At 39.9% G+C, this 25,644-nt stretch overlaps 1 protein-coding gene across 6 annotated transcripts in view; it reads left to right on the top strand.

The window, feature by feature from the left end:
- The window catches only part of ppfia2 (PTPRF interacting protein alpha 2), a 960,214-nt gene that overhangs the window by 216,588 nt on the left and 717,982 nt on the right, over nucleotides 1-25,644 (top strand). The window lies entirely within an intron of this gene.

Here is a 25,644-nt window from a genome sequence, read left to right as displayed (position 1 = left end):
TATATATATTACATAATACAGCTGTTCCCTGCACTGAACCATTTCAATGCATGCCTCTATAATCTATGTGTTTCAGTTCAAGACATTTCATGGAAGTTTCAAGCAGCCAAGGTTATGCCCATTGTGCTCCTTTCATTCATTTTTAAAATACATTTTTGAAAGAATTCTAAAACTATTAATTTGATTTTGTTTTTTTACCAGTTTTGACTGGTCCCCACCTTTTTCCTGATGCTGCTAGGACAATCCTGCCCCTCCACCAAACCTGAACTGGATTAACTGGTTGAAGGATTGTTACTATTTTCGATTGGAATTGATATTAATATTGTGAGGCACACCAAGATGAAAAACAGTAAAATTACACAGAAATTACCCTTTCCTTCCCTCAGCTTTCAGGTGTATTTGCAGTATGTTTTTATTATTAACTAGACCAATGTCCAGCATCAGACATCTATATATATAAAAGTCAATGTGTGTATGTACTGTATATATGTTCTAGCATCAATTCCGAATGGCTGGACCGATTTACATGAAATTTGGTACACATGTTTCTCATTGGTCGACTAAAAATACTATAAAGTGAAATCAACCCTAACCCAGCCCCTTCTGGGTAGGATGGGGGTGATCTTGTGGTCTTGTATGCATGTTATCATCCAGTTGACACTCTGAATGACCACCAGAGGGTGAACTGGAGGTGACTGCCAACATTCTTTATGTTTGAGCGCCACTGCGGCCCTGTTACTTTTGAAATTAAATAGAGCTGGCTGGTTCCAAGCGTCAACTAGATGATAACATACATACAAGACAGCAAGACAAACACATTAGTGAGTCTTCATTATTTGTTAATTTATTTTTATTTTTAAAGTTGTGGGTTTTTTTATTATATTTTTCTCAAACTTTTCTCAACTTTATTTTCCTCCAGGGCAACACCGGGTATTTCAGCTAGTCCTAAATAAACTGCACCTTAATTGGTGGCGTTGAGCTGAAAATGCAGAATAACATATACAGAATATGCTTTTGGGATTTCTTCCTGATTTTTTTTCCGTCTTTTTAATTTCTACTCAATGCAATTACTTCCACTTGCCCAATTTCTCTTCATTCATCTCAAGAAGTATATTGTTGACTCTTCACTTTCTCTTTCTCGCTCATCTCCTGGGCCTACCTTGTTCCACATAACCATCTTTAAATTTCACAATGACATCACCATGAACCCCACTCACGGGAAAAGATCATTCCAGAAAGCTGGAATATTTGAATGCTGTTCACCCAAAGAATCAGATTGGTCAGTCTGACCAGCACTAAAGTAGGTTCTACTCCCTTTCCCGTCTTCATTTTGTTGGATCCTTAATTGTGACAAAATGATAAAATTAGCCATAGAATCATGCATCATGCTGTCTGAGTGGCAGGGGGATTGGATTTGTTAAAACTAGAATTGCACAGTTTTCATTTATTTCTTAGGGGAAAAAACCAGAACTCTGTGTTCAAGCATAGTCAAAAATGTGAAATTCTTAAACACATTTTATTCTTTTTTAAAAAGTACAATGATCCTTTTTTAGGATAATGTTCAGATGGAAGACAAAGTTCGCCACTCTAAAACCAATAACCCAAAGTCATTATACAATGTGTGGGTGACCATAACGTCAATTGATATACGTACCACAGTACCCTGGCAAAGGCGAGGGTTTACTAGCAACTTACATCCTTCTACCTGTGTACACAAACACAGAAACACATTCTGAACAAAATGAATTAATAATAAATCAATCTATGAAAAATTTTGAAATAACACCAAAAAAATCCTAGGCATGAGCAGAACTGGACATTCATAAATTCACTCCTCTACTCATGGATATCCATTTTAACCAGTGTCACAAGAAAAATGACAGAGTTTCTATGTTCTCTTAACACGCTCAGATCTTGGATTTTTTTTAATGAAGGTTTTTAACATTGATATTAGAACAATTTAAACGAGAACAGGCCATTCAGCCAAACAAAGCTCGCCAGTCCTATCCACTTAATTCTTCTGAAAAAACATCAAGTCGAGTTTTAAAAATCCCTCAATTTCTACTGTTTACCACACAACCTGGTAGCTTCTTCCATGTGTCTATGGTTCTCTATGCAAAGAAAAACATTGTAATGTTTCTTCAAAATTTAACTTTAACAAGTTTCCAACTCTGTCCATATGTTCTTGTTGATCTCATTTTAAAGTAACAGTCTTGATCCACTGTACTAATTCCCTTCATAATTTTAAACACTTTAATCATGTCTCCTCTTAATCTTCTTTTGCTGAAACTGAAAAGGCTCGGCTCTTTTAATCTTTCCTCATAATTCATCCCCTGTAGCCCTGGAATTCACTTAGTTGCTCTTCTCTCAACCTTTTCTAGCACTGCTATGTCTTTTTTATAATCTGGAAAGCAAAACTTCACACAGTGCTCCAGATGAGGCCTCACCAGTGAATTATAAAGCTTGAGCAGAACCTCCTTGGACTTGTACTTCACACATAATGGCTTCTGAACACTGTCTGGAACTTGATTGTACAGAGTCCACTATGACTCCTAAATCCCTCTGTTAAAGTGTACTTTCAATTTTCCGACCGTCCATTGTGTATTCAAGCCTAACATTTTTACTTCCTATGTGTAATACTTTACATTTACTGACATTAAATTTCATCTGCCTCAAACCTGCCGAAGACTGTATGTTGTCAAAGTCCCTCTGTGATATTTGTAATTCAATGGATTCCAGATTATCTGCCAATTCACCATTCTTGGTGTCATCTGCAAACTTAACTAGCTTGTTACTTATAATCCTATCCAAATCATTTAGATATATTAAAAATAGCAGCGGCCCTAACACTGACCCCTGTGGAACACCACTCTTAACATCAGCCAGTTCTGATGAGGTTCCTTGCACCATCACCCTCTGTTTCCTGTGTCTGAGCCAATTCTGCACCCATCTAAAACATCACCCTGAACTCCCACTTCTTTTAGTTTGATGCCCAACCTCTCATGTGCCACCTTATCAAATGTTTTCTGAAAGCCAACTTAAATAATATCATGTGCTCCATTCTGGTCATATCCTTTTGTTGCTTCCTCATAGAATTCCAGTATTTTAGTAATACACAACCTCCCTCTTCTGAACCCATGCTGACTGTTCAGTAAAACTCTTGTTTCTGTGATGCGTTGTTCAACCTTATCCTTAATAATTCCTTCCATTAATTTTCCTGTGATATGTGTTAAGCTTACTGGCCTATAGTTGCTTGGATCTGCCTGATTATCCTTTTTAAATTAAGGGATAATATTTGCCATTTTCCAGTCTTTCAGAATTTCCCCAGTGCACAGTGACTTCCTAAAAATATGTGTCAAGGCATTATTTATGTACTTGCTAACCTCCATAAGATATCGAGGGTAAATATTATCTGGTCCCGAACATTTATTTGATTTCAGCCTATAAGCAGTGCTTCTCCCTCAACAATTTCCAGATAACTCACCTCCTTAGCAGTCCCTTTTACCGCTGTGAGGTTATCTACTTCCTTACATGTGGAGATCTCATAAGAGTGTTAGTTTAGAGCGTCTGCTATTGCACTACCTGTATTTATAATTCCCCTTTACCATTCCTGATGCACTCACCTCCTCCTTGACTGCTGTTTTACTACTAAAATACTTCAAATAATCTCTTTGTGTCGTATTTTGCCTTATCTGCTATATTCTTCTTTATCTGTCTTGTAGCCTCCCTAATATTCTTAATGGTTGCCCTCATGTTCTCGTATACCCTACGATTCACATTGCAGTTATTCGTCTTATACAACTGATACAGATGTTTTTTTTTTCCTTTGTAGCTTCTCTTTTAACTCTTTATTAACCAGCTGCAGTTTTTTTTGATTTCCAACTACTGTAATTCCAAATTTAGGTATGTACCTGTCCTGCATTATATGTAAAAAGTTTGTAAACCTGTTCCACTGCTCCTGGACTGTCTCCATACTTAAAATATCCCAGTCTATCCTCCTCAAAATTTGCTCCACCAAAGTTTAACTTAACAGTTTTAGTCTTTGCATTGTAAAAAGAACACAAAACAAGCATAAAGTTTTGGGGTTTTCCGGCCCGGTATACTGTAAAGTTTTGAAGGTCAGTGTTTGTTTTCCCCAAAGTTACAGCAGACAAAGATGGTAGCGAAAGGGGGACAATTTATGGGGTGGGACTGAAAGCAGGCAGACAGAATGCTGGGAAGGAACCATGGTGATGGATGGGAGTCATGGCGTCATCAGAAGGGGACCAGAGGGAAGGAAGGGACCCAGAAGTGGCTGTATTCTGTTAGCGAGTTCGGGCGAATTCAAGGAGAGGTTAGTACCCCGCCGTTGTCCCCTGGCACGATATGCTACGTTGGTCATTGGGCCTTTAAGCAGCTCCATATGCGTTCATGCGTGACATAAATACACCCCCCCCCCTCCCCACAGTTCAGCCCAGACCCATCAGGTTGGGTGGCCCGAACTGAGAGGTCATGAACTCGGGAGAGAGCATCAGCGTTAGCCTGTAGGTTACCACGGCGATAAGTGATGGTGAACTTATATGGCTGCAGGTCCAAAAGCCACCTGGTGACTTGAGGGTTTGACTCCTTGTGGACAGCCATACACTGGAGGGCGGCATGATTTGTCACCATAGTGAACTACCGAACCAGGTTTTTAGTTATATGGAATAGTATCTTCTGCGAGGAAATCTTGTGATGAAACTTTAAATAGGAATAAAAGTACCTAATTTTGGAACTTGTTATATGTATATTTTAACATAAGATGCCTCAGACCCAAATACCTATTTTGTTCCTTGTACTTATTTTTCACTGTTAAATAGTTTACATAACAAAAGGACTGGATTGGCTTTACACTCCTTGTCAGACAGACTGATCTCATCTGTAGATCGATTGAATGTTCAGGGTCAACTAACACTGTGTGAGGCACATAAGAGGTTCCCACCTGATGGCCCAGTAAAGCAGACTCACTAACTAGACAGTTTTTTGCACCGTACAGTGTCTGTGAGACAAAAGAGAAAGTGATATATGATCTGACACTGTTGCTGAATACATGGTGTTTAATTACCTTAGACAGCGTAGGTTTTTCTCTGGTTACCACCTTCCACATCTCAAAGATGTGTGTGTTTAATTGCTAGCTCTAAACTGACTCTGTCTAATTAAGTGTGGGGATCTTTATTTTTGCCATGCAGGTGACTGTTCAAGGGTCCAGGACTGCTTCTAATTTTACAAATGTTTCTTCTGGGACAGGCTCATTATTAACTAGAAACTGGTTCAGGTGGTGCAGTAAATGTGGGTGGTGAAGAGACTTGAAACTGACTCCGGCGCGTCGACCTTATTTAATGGCATCCATCCATCCATCCAAAAGAAAAATAATTAAATTAAACTCCTACAAAATGTCCCATATTTGAACTTGGATTCAATAGAAGTAAACCCGTGACAAAATCCAGTCAGTAATCTAAGAATTAACCTAAACAAAAGTACTTTTCCTTACTTGTCCCCAACATAGAGAACAGAATCTATCTGTTATATTATTATTATCCATCCATCCATCCATTTTCCAACCCGCTGAATCCGAACACAGGGTCACGGGGGTCTGCTGGAGCCAATCCCAGCCAACACAGGGCACAAGGCAGGAAACAATCCTGGGCAGGGTGCCAACCCACCGCAGATTATTATTATTATTATTATTAGTCTGTCTGTCTAATAATTGTTGCCATTAATTTCTTACAACTATGATATCTTGTCATCCTGTCATAATGCAAGTGCTACAGCAGGATAATAAACAAAAATGAATGAGAAAGTCTTAATAAAAGCCAGCCATTATGATTGCCAATATTACGTCTGAGACAAATAACTGGAAGACATGTATGTATGCTCAAATGAAAGTATTCTATAATAACAAAATGAGTCTTCAGCAATGACTTAAACACCTAGATCTAAGGCACACCTTTAGACAGGCAGCCTAGCATTTGTAAGTGGTGTCAATAAAGGCCTTGCTTTTTTGTTCCAGTCACTGGTACACACATTCTCCTTAAATTTGTTTGGGCTTTTTTCTTCTGCTTCTTATTCCATATCTCATAAGCATTACTCAGTATGAGTGAGTGCGGGTTTTACTGCCAATACCTAGTTAGATGTTTCTATTGCTATGGTAGTTGTTCCTTTTGCACCCAAAAGACATGCAGGATAGATTAAATGGTATCTTGAGCTTGGCTCTTTACCTGTCCAAAGTTAGTTCCAACCTTACGCCTGATATTGACAGAATGGACACAACTCCCATAAGTACAGTAGATATAATAAGTCTACATGCCCCTGCCAAAATCACAGATAAATCCTATCAGAACTTATTCCGCCTTTATTGTGAAATTGCAATCTATACAAATAAGGTGAAAACAAATCAGAAGTTGTTTAGAGAGAAAAGGAAAAAAAAATTATACAAAACCTGGTGGCATTAGTGTGCACACCCTTTAATAACGAAGAATGTAGCTGCATTCAGAATCAACTTACCAAAATTAGTCTCATCTCAAATAGTAGTTAGTATATGCCTTACATCAATTAAAGTGTCTCTGACCGAACTCAGATAAGGTTTGGCTGTTCCTGTGGTATTATTCTGATATCCTCTTGGTTGCAACATACAGTAACTCCATGTAACTCCAAAAGCCATGTTCCGCATAGAGCTTTTAAAATTTGAACTGGACATCATCACTAAAAGGTATCAATCAGGACAGGGGAACAAAAAGTATCCAAAACATTAAACATCTCATGGTGCATGATAAAGATAGTCATCAACAAGTAGAGAAAATATGGCTCAACAGTAACTCTACCAAGATCAGGACGTCCCTCCAAGATTGATGGGAAGACAAAGAAAAGTGCTCAAGGAGGCCACCAAGAGGCCTTACAGCAACATTAAAAGGAGCTGCAGGACTGGTTGTTCCCTACACATGACAACAATCAGTCGTATTCTTTATTTGTCTGGGTTGTTGGGTAGGATTGCAAGGAGAAAGCCTTTTCTCACAAAGAGAAACATTCAAGCTCAGCTAGACTTTGTAAAAGGTTTAGCCAGTCTCCCACAACCATGTGAAAAAATGTATTATGGTCTGATGAGACCAAGGTTGAACTATTTGTCCATAATTCTAAAAGGTATGTTTTGAGCAAAAACAACACAGCACATCAAAGGAACACCATACTCACAGTGAAGCATGGTGGAGGCATCATCATGCTTTGGTGCTGCTTTTCTTCAGCTGGAACTGGGGCTTAACTCAACATGGATGGAATCATGAATAGTTCCAAGTATTAGTCTATTTTGGCACAAACCCTTTATACATCTGCTATGAAGCTGAAGATGAGGAGAAAATTCACTGTTCAGCATGACAACAACCCAATGCATACATCAAAATCAACAAAGTGGTGGCTTCATCAAAGGAGAATCAATGTTCTGGAATGGCCCAGCCAGGGCCCAGACCTTAATCCAGCTGAAAATCTGTGGGGTGACCTGAAGAGAGCTGTAGCTGTGCACAGGAGATGCTCTCGTAACTTGACGGATGTGGAAGTTTTGCAAGGAAGAGTGGGCAAAAATCGGCCAGTCCAGATGTGCCAAACTGATAGACTCCTACCCAAAAAGACATTTTTGCAAAATTTTCTTTTCCTTTTTCCACTAAACAGATTCTGATTTGTTTTCAACTTAAAAGGTGTATTAAGTTCTAACAGGATTTCTTTTGGCTTCATTTTTTATTACACAAAATCTGCGATTTTGGTAGGGGTGTCTAGACTTTTTACACCCACTGTAGATACAGTATGTCTTCTTATATAATATGCTACCGTGGCTGTCCATTTGTCTGTCCAGGATTTTAAATCACCTGTCGCTCGCAAACTGTTTGAACTATTGACCTGAAATTTGGTACACATACTGTATACTACGTGACATCTACTGTCCACATTCGGAGTGATGACTGACCCCCAAGGTTAGTCCTCTTTTTATTTTTATTTTATTTTATTGTAGAATCAACTCTTGGCAGCTTGCAGCAGGGCGACCGTGTGGCACATGTGTTCTCATCTCGCCTTCGCCGTCACTTCTCCTACCTATATTTTAAATCATTATTGAGGCAGATTAAAGATTTAAGTGCCAGCTTAAATGAAAAATTAAGGAAAACGTACTAAGTAATTGCAACACAAACACTGACTTAATCAGTTTTAATGTAAAAAGATGCAAACGAAAGAAGAGAAGAAGTGGGCAGCTAGGGCGGAGCAAAGAAGAGCTGCTCAGGAAGCAGCAAGCGCATCAACCTCTGAGCAAACGAATGCTAAACATACAGAGAAAAAGTACGAAAACTATGAATGCTCAAGTCAAGTGTATTCATGCAGTGCGCCATTACTGGCAGATATATAATGCAAGAAATAATACAAAAATAACATGAAGAACACCAAATGGCAATCTCATTATAAGGTCAGGGTTATACTTCATGCGATGCGATGCATGCTCCAGCGGACGCTCCTGCTACACAAGTGTTGTACTGTTTATACTTGCGTGCGTACTTTGCATAAATCTGGAAAAATCCACCAGGTGGCAGTGCGAGATATTATCACTGTGAAGACAGGTTTGGCTTCGCTGTGTTGTGAATTGCCTGGAACCCATTAAATTCCAATGACACCTTATCACAATATCTCTGAAAAGGATGTTTAATGATTAAATCCATCAATCCAAGGATGTGTCCATTCCAGCAAGCATTGGGCACGAGGCAGAAACAATCCCTGAACGGGGCATCAGCTCATCGCAAGGTGAATACAAGCACTCACATACACTAGCATCATTTTAGTGTCACCAAATCTGCATATCTTTGGAAGGAAACCAGAGTACACTGTGGAAACCCAGCAGGAAAACATGTAAACTCCAGGCAGAGAATACCAGTGACGTGACTCTCTGCGAGACAGCAGCACTAATGCTCCACCACCGTGTCACCCCCATGTGTGTAATTATTAACAGTATTCATTATTTGAACAAAAATTAATGATTTATCTGTAAAATGTAACATTCATACTTTAATACATTTCTTTATGAAAGTGATCCATCCATCCATTTTCCAACCCGCTGAATCTGAACACAGGGTCACGGGGATCTGCTGGAGCCAATCCCAGCTAACACAGGGTGCAATGCAGGGAACCAATCCGGGGCAGAGCGCCAACCCACTGCAGGACACACACACACCCACACACACACACACACCCACACCAAGCACACACTAGGGCCAATTTAGAATCGCCAATCGACCTAACCTGCATGTCTTTGGACTGTGGGAGGAAACCGGAGCGCCCGGAGGAAACCCACGCAGACACGGGGAGAACATGCAAACTCCACGCAAGGAGGACCCGGGAAGCGAACTCGGGTCTTGTCACTGCGAGGCAGTAGTGCTATCACTGCGGCACCGTGCCTCCCTCATGAAAGTGATGTCAAGTATAAATCGAAGGATTCTAAATGTGCAGAGAGTTGGCATATCATACATTTAATGTGTTCTGTGTGGTGATCTATTGCTGTTTGCTGCTGCTGTCAGGTCAGGAGGAAACCCTAGAAAAAAAAGATGGTATGTGAGACTTTCAAAATGTATCATGTCATTATGATCGGGAATATGTGACGCTTGAATATAAAAGCACCACGAATGCATTTGTAAATCGGCATTTTGCTTCACCACATCGAACCATTCATCAAACATCGAAGCAGGCACATCAATCCCGTGGGATCCTCATAGTGTCTTTCTGTCACATATAGATAGTAACCAGAGACTCTGATGTCACATTCCAACTTTTATCATACTGCGCCCCCCGACATTATGCTGGTATTGCAACTCGCGCATGCATCACGTTAATTTCTGAGGACCTGCTCAGAGGACGTGTCAAATGAACGCCGGGAATGCGTGGCAGCCATGATGCATGTGCGTACGCATTCAGAGCATGAAGTGTAAATGAGCCCTAGCTGTTTGGCAGTGTTTAACAATGAGCCTTTTAACGTCTTCTCAGATGCAAGTCCAGTCATGAACTGAGTGTAAGATGATGGTATAGCCGTCAGTCTCTCAGTCAGCAGAGGGAGGAAGTAAAAAGATATTAACACACAGCGCCAACCCCTGGAGCAGCAGGATATTACCATCACCAGAGCCCTTAAACTGTCCCCTATGCACACGTGTGCAACAATAGATAGAAGCATCTTTACTAGCTGATATGTCACACAGTATTTTAGAAGACAAACATTTAATATTTCACATAAAAAAGGAATTCAAGTATTTAGTAAATATCAGATGAGGTATGCTAAATAAGCAGAAATGTAAAAGGCAGTTTAGGAGCGAACAAGGTAATATTTGTAATACAATCTAATACAGTTTATCTAATTAAAAATGAATACTAGAGCATTTGACAGTGTTCCTTTTAAACACAGCAGGAAAGAGGAAGGTCTCCCCTTTTACGTTTACTACTGCCTAATGAATGCACCTGAGAAATCAAAAGGAAAACTTCCATCTGTTACAAGCTTTAAGTGTAATAAAAGTCTTTCTAATCGTCTCAGAAAACTGAAGCACTCACTTCAGCTTCTGTGTGAAGCTCTGTCTCTACAAACAAAAACATAAATTAATCATTTGCTTTAATGAAGAGATCGGATTAAGGCAGAAAACTGTCTAGAAGAGAATCCACCAGCAGCAGGAGGGCCTGGAAAACCCCCGTTTAAATGCCTCGGAAGCATGCATTCATGAGCTTTATCATCTTCAGTTCTGCTATTGTAGGTTATGCCAATTCTTGCATTCTAAAGACTGTTTTACTCATTAATCCACAGTCTTATTTAATTAGATAAATGTTGGCATTAATGGATTAGTTAACAGATCAATGTATTTTTAAAATTACTTAGTGTGTAGCATTTCTTTAGTAATAATGTAGGTTTAAGGTCAAAAAGTAATCTCATATTCTAGGAGGGCAGCATGCTGGGGCAGTGGCAGTACTGCTCCCTCACAGTAAGCAGTCTGGAGTTTGCATCCCAGGTGCTCCCTGCATGGAGTGTGCATGTTCTCCCAAAGTCCATGTGGGTTTCCTCCAGATCCAAAGGCATGCAGGTTAGGTGAATTGGTGATGCAAAAATGTCCCTAGTATGTGTGTGAATTTGTGTGTGTGTGTGTTCGCCTAGCAATGGACTGGCACCTTATCCGGGGCTTGTTCCTGCCTTGTGCCCAGCGCTTGCTAGGATAGACCCCAGCTTCCCCGCAACTCTGCTCAGGATAAGAGAGTTTGGAAGATGGATGGATATTCCAGGATTATTTAAATATTCATATGGTTTGGAATGGTTAATCAATTAACCAATCAGTCACTTTATTGAATGCATATTAAGTGAACTAACTCATGCACACCCAGGGGCCTGTGACGGCAGGAGGACATTTCACCTCTCACAATTTTCGAACCCCCCCTCCCCATGCAGCACATTCACCAGGGGGGACGATCTTGATGAAAAGATCAAGTATCCACATATAGAAATCACAGAGGGGAACACACTCAGTGAAATGATTGAGTGTCCATGTGCAGAAATCATCAAGGGAGAACCCCTTCCCTCTTTATCACTCTAGCTCTACCATACAAATCAACCTCTGATGCCAGGCCATTCGGCAGACATTTTGCGTGTTATCACATACTGTATAACGTCACAAACCAACAGGAAAAATAGACATGTTATATATGAACATTTTCAGCAGATTCTGCTGAATAAATCTAGCTCAAGCTCGTTGCTGTGGAACAAAGCATTGGAGAGGTATTTTCTGTTATAGAGCGGCTATGCTTGCCAGGTTGGCATTGGCGATCTGGCACTTCTGGTCTGGTCCCTCTGACTCTATGAGTCGTGCCACTGCAAGCTTTATACCATTGTATAGGTGCTACTGAGATGTTTCCAATGATGTACAACATTCCCACATTTGGAAAAAAAAATGTGGTTGGGTGGAACAAAATAAATGAAAAGTTGTTTTTTTTTTTGGGTGTAGTGGGGGGCAGGGGGTCCATATGCACATATGATGAATATGTGTGTGTGTGTGTGTGTGTATATATATATATATATATGAGAAACTATATGTTATATAAATATTTTATAGCATTTTATGAAATTTTTTATATTATTTATATTTACAATTTGGGCATCCCTAACTGTAAAAGTTCTGGAGTTGGTTGGGTGCCCACAGTGCCAAATGCTGTAAAAGATGTACAGGTTAAGTGATTGGTTACTATCAGGATCCCATAAGAGTGTGCAGAAGTGATTCTTGCAATGAATTTGTGCCCAGTCTGGGGTTGAATAGACCCTCATGGGCAGTGCTGCTAGGATATGCTCTGGCCCCTGTGGCTCTGAACTAAATGAACCATGATAGCAGAATGGGTCTTTCTTTACACATGGTGGTGCTGGGTTTTGCACTGCTGCCTTGCATTTCGAGAGAATTTCATCCTGATCCTTCTCTGTTTGGAGTTTGCTTGTTTCTTCGTGTCTACAGAGTTTTTCTCTGAACAGACCTTATATAAACGATTGTGGATGAATGCAGGAGTGTGTCTTGTGATGAATGGCTTTACAAAGGAGGAGTGGAAGCTCTGAGGCTGTGTACGTTCAAATCCTGTAAATCCAAGTAGTGATTCCACTCCGTTGGGCCCTTGAGCAAGGCCCTTAATAATAATAAATAATAATAATATATTTTATTTATTCGTAGGTGCCTTTCTAAACACTCAAGGACACTGAACAATAGATAAAACACACATTATAAACAAAACTAAACTACAAAATCTAAAATCAGACAGAGCAATTGTAGTCAAAGAGAAAAAGCAGTCTTAAACAAATGAGTTTTAAGTTTAGATTTGGAAAAGTTAAAATGATTCAATATTTCTAAGCTCAGATGGTAGTGAGTTCCAGAGCTCTGCTCCCCATGGTGGTAAGATGGACAAAGGGGACAGTCAAGTGCATGGAGGAAGAGGATCTAAGGGTACGGGAGGGAATGGCAACATGGAGGAGGTCAGGCAGATATGGAGGGTCAAGGTTGTGGATAGCCTTAAAAGTTAACAGAAGAATTTTGAATTGAATGTGGAACTTAACTGGAAGCCAGTGAAGCTGCTGCAAAACGGGAGTGATATGGTGAATAGAGGGGGTTCTAGCAATGATGCGGGCAGCTGAATTCTGGACCAGCTGAAGCTTATAAAGAGATCTGCGAGAAAGACCAAAGAAAAGGGAATTACAATAATCCAGACGAGAAGTGACAAGGCTTTGAACAAGGATAGCAGTTGTATGGGGAGTGCGGGAGGGGTGAATACGATTAATGTTACGCAGGTGGAAATATGCAGACCGGGAGATATTACTGATGTGGGACTGAAAAGATTACTATCAACGATGACACCCAGACTCTTAACCTGTGGGGAAGGGGAGACAGAGGAACTATCAATAACAAATGAAAAATTATCCATTTTGGATAATGATGATGTTGTACCAATGAGGAGAACCTCAGTTTTGTTACTATTTAATTTAAGAAAATTTGAAGAAAACCTGGATTTAATTTCTGCTATGCAATCAATAAGCAAGGAAGGCGGAAAGGAAAAAGTAGGTTTGCTAGTGAGGTAGAGCTGGGTGTCATCAGTGTAACAGTGGAAGCTAATGTTATATTTATGAAAGATATTGCCAAGGGCCAGACTATCCTTTGACCCAAGCGACATGCTCAAAGCTTCATCTTGTGGAGTATGCTGTCCTTGCAGCTGCACAGGGGTGTATACATAAAGACAAGTAAGGCCACATGCAAAATGCATATTTCCCTGCTGCTACCAGCTAAGCTGAACCTGACCTGACTCAGTGTATATCAAAATAAAATTTATTATTATTATTATTATTATTAAGGAGGATTAGTGCCTGTAAATGTCTTTAGTAAAGTTAAAGATAACCATTATTCCTAACTATGTATAGTCTATGTACAGTATATTCTGTAATGTACAGTGCTCCAGTTTTTAGTAGGTATAGATAGAGGGTACAATTTTAAATTGTTTTATTCCTTTTTTGGATGCTTTAATATATTTTAAGAAGTTGTGAATGGGTAAAAGTATAAAAAATGTAAATATTTTTGTGTAAATATAGAAAAAAATGGGCATCTGTATTTAGTCCAGCAGTAATTAAATAATCCATTTCACCCACCGGTGAAAGAAGCCTAAAGGCAATTGAATGTTTCATGTTCCCATATCATTGGACTCCTTCTTCTTAACATCTGTCCATAATGCCTTTTTTTATTTCAAGATTGCAGAGAGCCAAAACCATCCCAGAAGAAGCTTAAATGGAATTTGAATTCACCACAGTACACAGAGTTAAGCACTAACCTAAACTCATTTGTACTAAGCCAGTTTAGCAAAGCCTTTTATCCTAAACTGAAGATCTTTCAAATGTGAGGAAAGAGAAAAGATGTGGAAAGATTTTCAGGCAGACAGACAGTAACAGAAACATGAAAACTGCAAATAATAAAGTGATCCGGTCAGGAATCAACTGCAACTCCATGGACATTTGTGGCAGCAATTCTAACTATTGCTCAAGACCCAATCTCAAGATAAAATAGCTAAATTCATTAGTCTTATGTATTTCTGAAAACCATAAAGGTTCTGTTACAGGTCTATAGGTCACAAAAAAAACCTTCCAATCCTTGTAAAAGAGCACACAGATACACACACAATAGTCAGGTCTTCATTCATCTGCTTGTTTAGAATCAGTTTTATGCTTTCTAGCGTGACTAGACTTATGCATTACTGCTTTGTTTTAGGCAGAGCTGTGCTACAGTGTTTGATGTTCCTGTCTCATAACTCAGGCTTCATGAGATTACCTCCATAGGGTCCCCGTGTTTTTAGTCAGGGATTTCAATTTATCTCGATTATCCAAAAGGCATGGGACTTAGGTTCATTAGGAAATCTAAACTGGCTGGGAATAAGTGAGTGTGGTGTGTACATGAGGGTGTCTTACATGGAGTAGCACTCTTTCCGGGGTTGGTTGGTATTTATCGCCTTATGCTGTCAGTATAAGTTCAGTCCCATGCCACCTTCAACCGGAATGCTGTAGATGGGTTTGGCAGGGAATGGATGAATGCTTTTCTGATTCTACTAGGGGGCTCCGCCCCCTGCTCGCTTCGCTCGCCAACCCCTGGCGTTGGGGCATGACAAAGAGTGAGATGTATGAATTAGATATAGAATAGTGTGCAGGTTTGGATGATGCCTATAGAAATAAAAAATAGAGTGTTTGGCACAGAGTAATGTTTTATTGGAATATTTCTTTGTATACAACATTAGTAGTAAAGATGGTGTCTTGTCCTTGAATGAGTCTTCCTTGGCATGGATCATTTATAACTTTAACTTTAACGTCAGATGAACGTCGAACACGTGAGAAGGCAACATAAAGTTGTCCATGTCCAAAAACGGGTTCAGAGAGGTAGATGCCAACCTTGTCCATGGTTTGTCCTTGTGATTTGTTGATGGTCATGGCAAATGCAGGTTTAATGGGGAACTGTCGGCGTTTCAATGTAAAAGGTAATTCTAGGTCAGAACTCGTAAGGTCAATTCTAGGAATGAGAACAGTATTGTTAGCATGTGATCCTGTAAGAACTGTTGCTTGAATAACATTGTGTGTCATGGTGTTGACGACTAACCGTGTGCCATTGCATAAACCCTGTTTAGTGTTAAGGTTTCTTAATAGCATGATTATTGTTCCGTTTTTAAGGGTAAGGTTGTGTTGTGGTCATCCGGCCGGGTTAATAGTGTTCAAATATTCTAAGGGGAAATTCAGATGTTCATTGTCGTCATCAGAGTCAACTTTGTCAGAGCTTAGAAAGAGCCGTGTCTCTCCAGGAAGTAATGAAATGACCTGGTTATTAATGTGATTAACATTAATATTTTTTGGACATAATATAGTGCGTTGTGTTAACCACATATGCGAAAGCAGTATGGGCCATTGCCTTTTGGTGGCCTGATATGTACTCCGGTAGATGCAAAAGCAAATGAACTATTGTAGGATCTAATGCAGTTCATAAAGTTTTTACTTTCAGGCACATCGTTAGTTAGAAGCTTCTGTAGATATTCAGGATATGAATGTAAAGGAGGCAGTGTAATCTGCCCCTTTTGACAACAACGTGTAAATTCATTATTTGTATTGCCAGTTGTTTCTTCTGGGAAGTTAAGTGAATGACAATGATTGCAAATGACATTCATTAATCCCAATGAATTTTCCTCAATAGTGGACTCATTATTGAAGGCGTTGTTAGCCAACTGGCGTAAGCGTTTAGCAGGTGTCTGGCGTTGATGTCCGCGACGGGCATGTTTTGCTTGTGGCGTTTGAGTGCCGCGTTGTTGCATGTCCATTATTTGTGACGCGCTATTTTGGAGTTTTAATTGATTCGCCTCCGCTTTGCGAAAAGTCAGTTTCAGTCTACGTCGTGCATTGTTTGTATCGAGCCTTGTCCGTTTTTGTATGTCGGTCAGTTGAGCTTTCTGCTTTTGGAGTCTTGCTTGCTTGTTTTCTGGCAGTTCATATGCGCGTTGTACACGTCTGCGTTCATTTATTCTGTCTCTTCGCTCCCTTTTTTGTATGTCTGAGACGCGAGCTCTTTCGGTTTGAAATCGTGCTTGTTTTGATGCAGCACTTTGAGACGCGCGCTGTGTGCGTCTACGTTCATTGTCTGTCCATTTGGGCACGTCTCTGTAACGGGGTTACTTGAGCTTTGCGTTTTTTGATCCGAGACATTTTTTCTCCCGGAGTTTCCGAAGCGCGTTGTATGCGCCACCGTGTATTTTGTTGTTTCATTCGTGTTCGTGTGTTTGGTCCCGTTATCCGATCTGAATCGTTTTGTACCCGTGACCGTGTATTCATGACTTGTTTGTTCCTCAGCATGCGAAATATGGATAAGTAATAAGGAGGATCGCACTCACTGTTAATATGTATCCTTTTCTGCAGTTGAACGGTTAATAGTGCTTTATTGTAAGGAGATCCACCTATGCTGACACCTATGCTGCCTAGTGTGAAGGTGTTGAGATGACGTATGTTTAATATGGACGTTTCCTTTAGAAATGTGGCTTTGGGTGTCACTTCTTATTGATGTGTGGGTGGGGGGGGGGGTGAGGATTGTTGTTGCGCGAGCGTCTTCTTTCTTTTTGTGTTCCAGAAGGCTTGTTGAATCCCCCTCTTTGTGTGTGTCCCGTCCGTTGCTTGTAGGGTGTGTGGGGTGGTTTTGTGTTCTTTTTTTTTGTGTTCCAGGGGCTTGTTGAATCCCCCTCTTGGTGTGTGTCCCGTCCGGTGCCTGTGGGGGGGAGGGGGGGTGCCTTGCTGTTGTGCACGAGCGTCTTCTTTTTTTTTGTGTGCTAGTTTCGTGTGCAATGGGTTTCGTGCGGCGCCTGCGTTTGACTACTTTTTTCTGTGCCTTTTCCTTTTTTCTGTGCTCGCGGCGCCTCATTTCTTTGACTCCTTTTTTCTGTGCTCACTCCTTTTTTCTGTGGTCTTGTCCTCCTCTCGTGGCCCCTCATCCGCCTCTCGCGGCCCCTCATTTCTTGGGGCGCCTGCGCAGTACGTCTTTTTGCGGCTACGGCCCATGGCCGGATGTCCCTGCGTCCATCCAGTTTAGCATTCTCGGTTAGTAATATGGATCCTTTGACCCACTGATACACAAGTGTTTAAATTTGGAATTGAAAAGGTTTTAATTTGAGAAAGTGACAAGTCATAGCCATAGATGTGATATGACTTAGCCTCAGAGCTTTCTAGGATGAAAATTATTTTGTAAGATCAACTCAAGTTTCATTCATTCTTTAAAATAAAATGTCACCTGCAGGCATTTCCTGTTTTCAGTTTAGAATGTGATAAGATTTTTGTGTTCTGATTTTTATTTATCAAAATTATCATAGATAAGATTGTTTTATCTTCAAGAAGAAACTAGAATTACAGTGAGCACTGAAAGTTATTATACTATTACTAGCTGTGTAAGCCCATGCTGTAAAAAGCCTGGGGTCCCAGAAACTATAGGAAAACGTCAGAAAAAAAATTGAAATGTAGAGATGTCAGGTAATTGAAAGGAACTACTCTCTGCATCTCTCTCCTAGGAGGATTCATTTTGCCGACGTGCTCGCCTCGCTTGTGTATTAGCAGCAGGAAGAAAAGTAAAAGGGATACCATTTTGCCGATGTTAGCGGCTAAGTGACTTTGTCTTACTTCTGAGGTTTCGTTTTGCTGACGTGTTGGCCTCGCTTGTGTTATTAGGGGCTAGGTGAGTTTTCTGTTTCCTCAGAGACGGAGCCCTTACCCCGACTCCACTTCTCACTTCTGGGCTGGACAGACAGACACACTTCCACGTGTAGACATTTATATATAAGAAAATGCTTCTGCTTGCCAGTCATGGCAGCACTGTTTTGTGATTCAGTCATTAAGATGTGTTTATATCGCCCTTTTAGATTTTGAAAGAAAACTGAAATGCTGCAAAAATGTATCCCCATATGTCATAAAGATGGGGGGTAACATATGTGCTCAAAGAGGGGTTTTTTAAGTTAATTAAATGTCAATATTCCAGAACACTCTAAACACAGTTTTTACCACAAGAAGACATAATCAGGTATGGCATATAGTGAAATGACTGCAGTCCTCTGAGCTTACTTCCAATAGTCAATGATTCTCATAGTTATGGCATTTTCCTGATTTTTTTTTTTTTTTTGTGGTATTTGGTACACTTTGCTAATCCCTGAGGGGAAATTACCTTCTTGCATGAGCTTTGGAGGTCAGGGTGAGGGGTCAGCCATTGAACAGCCCTCCTGGAGCAATTTTAAGGTTAAGGAAAATGCTCATAGGGCCATTGGAGTAGGATCCTTCTGGCAGTAACAGGATTTGAACCTTCAGACAAGAGCACAGATCCTTTGCCTCAGAGCCACCACTCCGCCTTAATGTGATGGGTGTACATTCATCTGTCTACATGGCACGGTCAGAGCTAACCATGTTCTGTAGGTTTAGGTTACATACTGTATGATAATGAACATACATATGCATTTATTATTTCTTCTTAGTCTTCACAGTTGCACCAGTTAGACCATTAATGGGTTGTCCTAGGAGTGAAAACTGTGACAGCATTATTTACCCTAATCATTTATTATGTTTGCTATACTTATTACAGGAGGCACATGCCTTGTCATGTCTATGTGCAGTGATAATGCAAGTGATTTTAAAATGATTAGTGAAAAGGGTACTGGTACCAGGCAAAATCACATGTCACTGAAAGTTCAATTGGTATTTATTTGTACCACAAGACAAAAGATTATCCAGTCTGTTTGCACACCAACAAATTACTTTAGTTTTTTTGTTAAAAACTATAGACAGGCCTTGGCCCTGTAGTTAATCAGTGAATCTTTATTTTATACAGTGTTCTTCACAGAGCTCACCATCCCAAGATGTTTTATAAAGCAAGCCATTTCAAGGTACATAACAAGATAACATACAAGATCATCAAATACAAAGCAACACATATTGAAGAATCTGTAAAAGAAAATGTGAGCTTATTAGAGTGGATTGATAGTATGAGACCAAAAACAGTTGAATCAGATCCAGTGCCTCTGTAGCACAGAAGACTCTAATGAGGCAGATGAGTTACCAATATAGTTCCATATTAGATGAGAGAACAATTGAGTTTTGAAGAATTACTTTAATGCAACTGTGGCTGGAGTTTCACAAATAAATCTAGGAAGAGCATTAGAAGAGTGTAGGAGACACTGTGTTAAAATAGGCAAGCATCATAATTTGAACTTGATATGTGCTTCTGCAGGGAGCTAGTGTAGCAACCTGAAAAGAGTTGTGACATATCCCTGTCTTGGCTTATTGAAAACAAAACATTCCCCTGCATTTTGAGTCATCTACAGTGATCTGAACACATACAGATACTCCTGCCAGTAGAGAGTTCATGTCATTCATACATGACACAGCCAACACCTGGACCGGAGGTTGTGCTACATACTCTGTCAGATACAGTCTGATCTTGCAGCTGTTGTACAGAATTAAGAATGAGAGACAGTGGCAGTATGGTCAGTGAAGGATAGCTGGTCATCGATCACCACCCCAATCTTGCGTACTGTCTTGGCGGGCGTTAGCAAAAATCAGCCAAGCTAAACAGATATGGGGTGTTGAATAGTCAGGCTGTCTGGTATAACAAGGAAGGCCATCTTTGTCAGACTGAGCTGGAGATCGTGCTTCTTCATCTAGATTGAGGTATCAGTGAGAAATGTCGATATTCTAGCTGATACTTTGTGGTCCACTAGGGGGAATAACAGGTACATCTGTGTATCATTGGCTTAGCAATGATATGAGAAACTATGGGACTAAATGATAAGGCCTAATTAGGTGCTGTACAAGGCAAGGACCCAGCAGTGATCCTTGGGCTAGCCCTATGCTTGCCTAACACACCCTCCACATCTTTCCTTGCCAGGGCACACAACAGGGTCTGCTCAAGGGATTCTTTATAAACCATCTGAGATCAGTCCCACTGATGCAAAGGTCAGAGAGGGTGGCAAGAAGGATTTGATGGTTGACTGTGTGAAAGGCAAAGAGGAGATCTAGAAGAATGAGGACAGATGACATATTGGTAGCTCCAGCCACCTGTGATGTATTGAAAACAGTTGGTGGAACTGTTTCAGTGGAATGGCTCCTATTGTAGCCTGACTGATTAGGTTCAAGCAATCTGTTCTATAGAAGAGAAGAGAGAAGTTAGAGAAACCACTCTGCTGTGTTTTCTAGTCCTACTTGCCTACTTAGACTCTAGTTGCCTACTTGAGGTGGGTGGACTGTGGGCTTTTCATTAGAGGAACAAAGCCTGTGTTGAGTGAAGTATTAATTATGTATGTAACTGCAGCAATGAGTGAGGAAGAGATAGCCTGTAGGATATGTGGGGTTAAGTGGACTGGTGGTGGGGTGGCTAAAGAGGAGATTAGAAACACCAGTGGTGGAGAGCAGTGAAAAAGTAGATAATGCTATTCTCAGTGAGAAAAATTGACTGCTGATCAAAAAAGGTAGTCATCAGCAGTCAGGGAGGTTGGAGGTGGGGTTGTTGTATGGTTGAGGAGAGAGTTAAGGGCCTTAAATTCAACGCTTAAAAATAAATGATAAAAAATAGATCTCGTGTCTCTTTCTCTCTCTCTCTCTCTCTCTCACACGCACACACTCACACATTTCAGATCTACCTTCATTCTACTGGTGAGCACTTGCAACAACGCACCACTCTGGCTTGAGATCACTTTATACTCCCTTGTTGATATTACATCTTTCTATGCTCCAGAATCAGTTCCTGTCATGGGGTCAAGTTTTCAAAGTCAAGCCGGAAAGCCACAATGCCCTCTGGTGGTCCATAAAACCACCACAGAAAGGCTGGGTCTCTTAGACAGCTTCTGGGCTGCCAGTTTTAAAAGAACAACATGAACCCACTGCTTTAAATTGGACAACAGTCTAGAGGAAAATAACTGGCCTTGTGTTGTAAAATGGCAACACGATCCCACTTCTCCTCACTTGAGATTATGTACTGCCCTGTGTTAGATAGGAGCCATTCTGCCTTCCTAATAACCCTCTCTTCTGATTTATGTTCAGATGTCTGGCATCACCAGCACCATATACATTTGTATAAAAAAGTATATAATAAGGCACACAAGGGATGGATTAACACAAACAGAACACAAACAAAAGTAACTGTCTTGATCATGCTCATGATTTATTTCTCCAACTGTTACTTGGCCTTTAAAATTATTTATGTACAGTTCCTGGAAACCTCAGTGTTTTCTTACCAAAAAATTGAGTTTCAATTAGAGTGAAATCTGTGCCATTCACACAAGAAGAAAGTTCCTGTCTGGAAATGTATAATTCTGTATGCATGTCATTTAATATTTAAGTAAAATTTTCTTTAAAAAGAAAAACATCAAACTCATTTCCTAACACGTGAAGACATTTTGCTGAGTCATCAGCCTTCTGTTGTGGTTGTTCTGCTGGTATATACTATGATGATACGATGATGATCATAATCCTGAAGATTCATTGGAAACAGAGCCGAAATTCAGAGGTCAGCAGTGCATGAAGTGTTCATGTCCTTAGTAGGTATAAAGCAGTTGCTAAGTAATGGCTTTTGGCAGCAGTGACTTTTTATTGTAACCACAAGGGGGCACCACTGAGCCCAGAACCTTGGGTTTTAAAATAATAGATTTTTTTTTCACCAACTTTTTTCCAGCGCACACAGCCACAAATACCACATTTATGAATAAATAACTGGTCTTCCTCTCCTTCCACTCTTTCTGGTGAGTTTTGACCTCGGGGATTCAGAGTTGGGAGGCAGCAGGCTCTTTTTAAATAGAACTGGGAATGGTGTCACTACACTGCCTGTTGGAAACACTTCTGGGTTATGTGGAAACCAGTGATAGTCCTCTCTCAGCAGTGCCCTGTGGTGGCACCCATGTACCCCAATAGGGTTGTACTTCTGCACCCCAATTCCCATGCAACCCTGAGAGTATGCTAACTAGGATCAACATAGAGGAACACTGCCACCTTCCGTGTAGTGAATGCACTGTTCCTGGTGTCCACCTTTGCTCAATTCATTCTCATTCCCAGCCGGGATTAAGATTGCAAGGCATTTCGCCCAGAATGTGTCTCCACTCCTTTCATTATGGCCTGCTGGCTGGGCTCGAAATTATCCTCCATCCCAGCCAGAATGTCCTTCTGTCGTCCATGACGTCATTTACTAGTTTTCCTGTAGGGGAAAATAAAGTAATGTGTACTGTGGTGCATTTTGGTGTGCCTTATTTTGGAAAATATGCAGCATTTTATATTTTTATAAAACCTAATGCACTCAGTGATATGAATGACATGTGTTACACAGTCACAGAAAATAACATTGGTAAACATGGAAGTGTGAAAAAAGCTTTAATATTCCTTTTTTTCCCCACCCAAAAAATCTTTGACACCCTAAAAAAATTACTTTTTAGTGAATATTTTTTAATTGCTAAATAACTTGTGAAACTAATTCTATTGCTAGTTTTGTGAAACTGTATGCAAATTGACACTTATCTGTTTCTGCTCATAATAATAATAATAAAAATAATACACTTTATTTATATAGCTCCTTTTCCATGCTCAAGGCGCTTCACTACATACCAGACTTGCAGTTGACAGGTTGCCTGGCAACATGCTGCATTCCATGATAAATTTTTCTTCAATTCATTTTTTCATGGATTATATCAAAATCTACCTAATATTAAAAAGAACCACAAGAACACAGGGATAAACTCACACAAAAGTTAGAATTGTTTCCTGCATGTGGAAAATCAAAGACATATTGTTTTATCTTGGTAGAGTAATATATTGCTCTACTTTCCCCTTTTGTATTATTAATATGTAGCCTTTGTCAGAATACCTCAAATCTCACAGACTTACCACTGCTTATAAGGTAATTTACCATATAACTTCTCTCCACTTTCCCTTCTACATGTACAGTATAACCTCAGGCAGTTAGGTGTAGTAAAAGACAAGCAGGAGTTAAGTTACAATTTAAAAAATGTATTATTGATAATATTCATAAATAATAACAATATGCAAAGTACATTTGAATATTGGCAACCATACAACCTGATAAATGGTGATGTGCAGTTTCAGGCGGCACACAGACTTGTTAGTTACTTAAAATGTCTCTAGTTAAGGCATCATTTTGTGGTCAGCTTTCTTCAGAACAGGCTGCATGCCTGTCTCAATATGGCTGCCGAGCTGTGCTCTTCATTGTGTTGTCCTTTTCAGTCCATGGTGTGAGATGCTCCTTTATCGGTTGGTAAGAGAGACAGAGCTAGAGAGGGGTAAATAAAGCAAATTAATAGATTCTCTGTCCAACCCCTACAGCCAATAGAGCGTCATGGTACTTAAAGGCTTCTGATACAAGCCAATTCCAAACAGCCATACTTCAGACCAATGAGACCATAGAATACCCTCACACCTGCCCCCAAAACCATGTGTTAAGGTGATGCTTGCCAGCTAGGAAGTCTGACTTTCCTGTGGGGGTTGATTGAGAGAGTCCTGCAGAGCAACATTTGCCAAACTTGTTTGAGACACTCCCCCCAACCCTGTCGTAAAATTACAGAGAACTGGTTCTTAATCATCAAAAACCATTGCTGTTCTTATCAATGACAGACATTAGTGTTATAAGTTACAAATAAAGACATACAAAATATTTATCAACTTATATGCAAAATTTCACACCACAACACATATAGAATACATGACCAAGCAGTATGGCAACGAGGAGAACTTTAAAGACCTTCAAAATTTAACTTGATGGTAATTTGCAAGAGTTAGTGATCAATGAGCTAAATACCCTGTTCTCATCACAATTGATGTTCTAGTAATCTTGGCCCTCGTCCATTCATGAATAGATTTTCAGAAATTGATGTAGATCTTTTTATTTTTTTTTTTAATTTAACTTGATGTTAATCTGCAAGACTTGAGGATATAGAGACTGATGAGCTGAATGTCCTGTTCTAGTCAAAATTGATTTTCTCATAATCTTTTCCTTTGTACATTCATTAATCCAGGTTCAGAACATGATGTTGATCTATTTTTAGTTCCACTGTTATTTAACATACAACAAAGTACCAGAAATAGTACTGCACCAGCCAATCATACTTCTAAGTAGCTTCTGTCTCTTTTCTCATCAAAATCTTTAAAGGAAACACTTGCTTAACATGCACAAATCTGTCACAAACGGACTTTGCCAAAACCATCAACTCAAACCATCAAGGTCCAGACTGATTTTGATTTGGCCTACATACTGCCATATGTACTGAAATTTTGACAAGTATGCTGTTACTTTTACCAGGAAAAAATGGTGTAGTAAGTGGATGGATTAATATTCTGTAGCAATTCTATGTTAAACATAGCTTAATGCACTCATTCATGAATGTGAACCAAAAAGATACATTTTTATAAATGTATGTTAAAATATATTTTGTAACAGAGTCGACACGTAATTGCTGGAAATTAACTGATCTAGTTTTTGGATGGCATGTCATTGTGGTAAACCGATCAGTACTGTTGCCTCATAGCTCTAAAGATGTGTTTTTGATTCCAGGCCCATTTGTTATCTGTGTCTTTTATATGCTTGCCCCATTCTTGTGCTTATTTATCCTTGCTTCCTCCTTTATCTTTAAAAAGTGTATGATAGTTCTCGAGCATTGCCTTGTCACATTTCCTGGAAACAAGGTTAAAATCTCAGCCCAGTCACAGTGAGTGTCAGTGTGGGTTTTGCAAGTGTACTCAGTGTCTCTGGTTTTCCTCACAAATCCTAAAGACCTGCTTGTTAGGTGAAATGACAGCTCTAAATTAGCCCTGGTGATTTTGCATTTGTATCCCCTACGAATGGTTCATTTATTGCACCTGATACTGTTAGTATAGGCATCAGCTCCTTTCAACCCTACAGCCCATGTAGGTTGAATTAGTCTGCATTTCAATGTGTGGATCCTGCCTTCAACTACATTCTGCCAAGATAAGTTTTGAGTTCCCATGATCCTATACTGAAAATGGTTAGGTTGAAGGCAACATGACTTCAGCAAACCACCATTTTGAATTTGTTGACTTATCAGGCAGAT

Source organism: Erpetoichthys calabaricus, chromosome 1, assembly GCF_900747795.2.
Source record: "Erpetoichthys calabaricus chromosome 1, fErpCal1.3, whole genome shotgun sequence".
NCBI lineage: Eukaryota > Metazoa > Chordata > Cladistia > Polypteriformes > Polypteridae > Erpetoichthys > Erpetoichthys calabaricus.
The sequence above is the reverse complement of the archived record's forward strand: the minus strand, read 5'-3'. Positions and strand labels throughout refer to the sequence as shown.